The following is a 3,880-nucleotide window of genomic DNA, read 5'->3' as shown; positions in this document are numbered from 1 at the left end:
GTTTTTACCTCAGGTGTCCCACCAAAAGAGAGTTTCCAGAGCAGAGCCCTGGGGAGGGGCGAGGGGACAACCAGAAAGCTGGTTAAAACTTGGGGCCTAGGGGCATGGCAAGCCCATTATGACGTCTAATGGTCCAGCCACTGAGAAGACTTACTAGAGGACAGGACTCACGCTGAGGGTCAAAATGCGTGTTTGTGCCCTCTTCGTACCTAAGCATGGGCGGGGCATAATGTGTCAGGGTCAGTGTCAGCGTTTGGGTTAGGGTTTGGGGCAGGCTCACAGTCAGTGTCAGGGTCAGGGTTAGTGGTTACTGTTAGGGTTAGCCCCGCTCCTGGGTCATGGACCCATCCGTTCAGGGTCTCAGGATAAACCCTGTGCAGAAGGGTGTAGACCCTCCACCTGATCCCACTTAACCAGCCTTAAACTGGTGTGTGAACATAACTTGCCCACCAGACATCTAAACCCTCATCAGCCTGATCCTGCTTGGGGCATCTTCTCCCACGATGGCATGGCAAGGTCCTCTTTACACACAGACACACAGACACCCAGAGGCACACACACACACACAGAAACGGGGAAGAGACCTAGGGCTACACCCGTGGATTAGAAGGTGTGGGACTCTCTGACTCTGAGCCCCCTGGTGTCACCTTTTGATTTTATTAGCCAAAGGGTCTGAGGCATTGGGGAAACATGATATGACCTGAAGGGAGGCGACGTGTCTGGCGGGCGAGCTCTCTTCTCCCTGCATCCTCCCGGCTTCAGTACAGCAGAAGAACATGTCGCTTCCTTTAGGATGTGCCTAGAAATGAGCTGGGCAGGGGTTTTTTCTCTGTAATGGGTTGCCTGGATACATGGGTTGCAATTCCGTTGGGCTCTGTCGTCAGGGAAGTGAGGCCACCACTGCCTGGGGGCTCCTTACCGAACTTCCTGCTGTAGCAAAGCTCCCTGAGCCACCGGTGCGCAAGCTGCTCAGGCTCACACTCCACTCAATGCAGTGCCCATCCAGTGACCCCCATTCAGACTCCACCCAGCCCTTGGGAGGCCTGGGTGCAGCTATTGTCCCCGCTGGAGGCAACAGAGCTGGGTTTAGACTAGGTTAGTGTTAGGGTTAGGGTTTAGAAAGACTTAGGGTCAGGGTTAGGTTTAGACCTCGTTGGGGTCAGGGTTAGCGTAAGGCTTAGGGTAGGGGTCAGGGTTAGGGTTAGGTTCATGGTTAGGTTTAGGGTCAGGCTCACAGTAGGGTCACGGTTAGCGTAACGATCAGAGTCAGGGTCAGGGTCAGTGTTAGGGTGACGGTTATGTTTAGGGGCAGGTTCAGGGTCATGGTCAGATTTAGGGTCCGGTTCAAGTTTTGGTTTGGGGGCAAGGTTCATGTCAGGGTTAGGGTTAGGTTTGGGACAGGTTTAGTGTCAGGGTTAGGGTCAGGGTCAGGGTTAGGTTCATGGTTATGGTAAGGTCAGCTTTATGTTTAGGATCTGTTTTATGAGTAGGTTAAGAATCAGTGTTAGCTTTAGGGTTACGATTATGTTCAGGATCTTGGATTGGGTCAGAGTTAGGTGTACATTCAGGGTTAGGGTCAGTGTTAAGGTCAAGGCCAGGGTAAGGTTTAAGGTTAAGGTCTGACATAGGCAAAGTTCAGAGATAGGGGTATGATATGATCAGGGTCAGGTAGAGGGTCAGGATTATTGTTAAAGTGGGGTTAGGGTTAGGGCTAGGTAGGTTGAGGGTTAGGGTTAGACCAGGTTAGGGTCAGTGTCAGTGATAATGTTAGGGGTTAGTTTTAGGGTTAGGTTCAGCATTAGGTTTCGGGTCAGGGCCCGTGTTAGTGTCAGGGTCAGGATTACGTTTAGGGTTACAGTTAGGGTCAGGCTCACATTCAGTGTCAGGGTTATGGTTAGGGTCAGGGTCAGGGTCACTGTTAGGGTCAGGGTTACGTTTCTGGTGTTTGCCTGGGTCAGGGTCAGGGTGAAGTCTAGGGCCAGTGTCAGGTTTACGGTCAGGATCAGGTATTGTTTTAATGTCCACATTCGGGTCAGCGACAGGGTTATATCGTTGTCAGTGTTAGGGTCATGGTTAGGTTTTGGCTCAGGGCCAGGATGAGGTATAGGGTCAGGGTCTGGTATAGGCAAAGTTCAGAGATAGGGTTATGATCATAGTCAAGTATAGGGTCAAAGTTAAAGTTAAAGTTTAGGGTTAGTGTTAGGGTTAGCGTTTGGTGGACGGTTAGGGTTAGAACTTGTTAGGATCAGGGTCCGTGGTAGGGTTAGGGATTAGTGCTAGGGTTGGTTCAGCGATAGGATTCTGGGGAGGACCCGTGTTACTGTCAGGGTCACGGTTGCATTTAGGGTTAGAGTTAGGGTCAGGTTCACAGTCAGGGTCAGGTTTAGTGTTCAGGTCAGGGTCAGGGTACTGCCAGGGTCAGGGTTAGATTTATGGTCATGGTCTGGGTCAGGGTCAAGGTGAAGTCTTGGGCCAGTGTCAGGTTTACGGTCTGGATCAGGTATTGGTTTAAAGTCCACATTCAGGTCAGCGACAGGGTTATGTAGTGGTCAGTGTTAGTGTCATGGTTAGGTTTAGGCTCAGGGCCAGGGTCACGTATAGGGTCCGGGTCTGGTATAGGCAAAGTTCAGGGTTAGGGTTATGATCATAGTCAGGTATAGGGTCAGGGTTATTGTTAAATTTAGGGTTAGTGTTAGGGTTAGCGTTTGGTTGACGTTTAGGGTTAGAGCTTGTTAGGATCAGGGTCTGTGGTAGGGTTAGTGGTTAGTGTTAGGGTTGGGACCAGCGATAGGATTCGGGGGAGGGCCCGTGTTAGTGTCAGGGTCAGGGTTACATTTAGGGTTAGTGTTAGGGTCAGACTCACAGTCAGGGTCAGGTTTAGTGTTCAGGTCAGGGTCGGCGTCACTGTTAGCGTCAGGGTTAGATTTATGGTCATGGTCTGGGTGAGGGTCAGGGTGAAGTTTAGCACCAGTGTCAGGTTTAGGGTCAGGTATAGGTATTGGTTTAAAGTCCACATTCGGGTCAGGGACAGGATTGTGTAGTGGTTAGTGTTAGTGTCATGGTTAGGATAAGGGTCAGGGTCAGGGTCAGGTGAAGGTCAGGGCCAGGGTCAGGTTTAGGGTCAGGCTTTGGTATACGGTCAATGTTCGGTTCAGTGTCACAGTTAGGTTTGTCGGTAGCATTTGGGATTGGGGTTAGAGTTAGAGTTAGAAGTAGGGTTATGGTTAGGGTTAGCGTTAGACAGCGTAAGGTCAGGGTTAGGATTTGGTTTAGGGTAGGGGTTAGTGTTAGGGTCAGGGTCAGCGTTAGGTTTAGGTTCAGGGTCCGTATTAGGGTCATGGTTAGAGATACATTTAGGTTTAGGGTTAGTGTCAGGCTCACAGTCATGGTCATGGGTAGGGTTAGGGTCAGGGTTATGTCCGCGTCAGGGTTAGGATTAGGGTCATGGTCAGGGTCATGGTTAGTTATGAGTCTTGGTTACAGTAATATCAATGTTAGGTTTAGGTTCAGGGTCCACATCAGGGTCAGTGTCAGGCTTAGGTTTAGGTTTAGGGTTCCGGTCAGGATCACAGATAGGGTCAGGGTCAGGGTCAAGGTTTGGGTTAGGGTTTGGGGCAGGCTCACAGTCAGTGTCAGGGTCAGGATTAGTGGTTACTGTTAGGGTTATCCCCGCTCCTGGGTCATGGACCCATCCGTTCAGGGTCTCAGGATAAACCCTGTGCAGAAGGGTGTAGAAACGGGGAAGAGACCTAGGGCTACACCCGTGGATCAGAAGGTGTGGGACTCTCTGTCTCTGAGCCCCCTGGTGTCACCTTTTGATTTTTTTAGCCAAAGGGCCTTGGGCGTTGGGGAAACCTGATATGACCTGCCATGGAGGGGA

This window comes from Mustela nivalis (assembly GCF_964662115.1).
Source record: "Mustela nivalis genome assembly, contig: HAP1_SCAFFOLD_211, whole genome shotgun sequence".
Lineage (NCBI taxonomy): Eukaryota > Metazoa > Chordata > Mammalia > Carnivora > Mustelidae > Mustela > Mustela nivalis.
The sequence above is the reverse complement of the archived record's forward strand: the minus strand, read 5'-3'. Positions refer to the sequence as shown.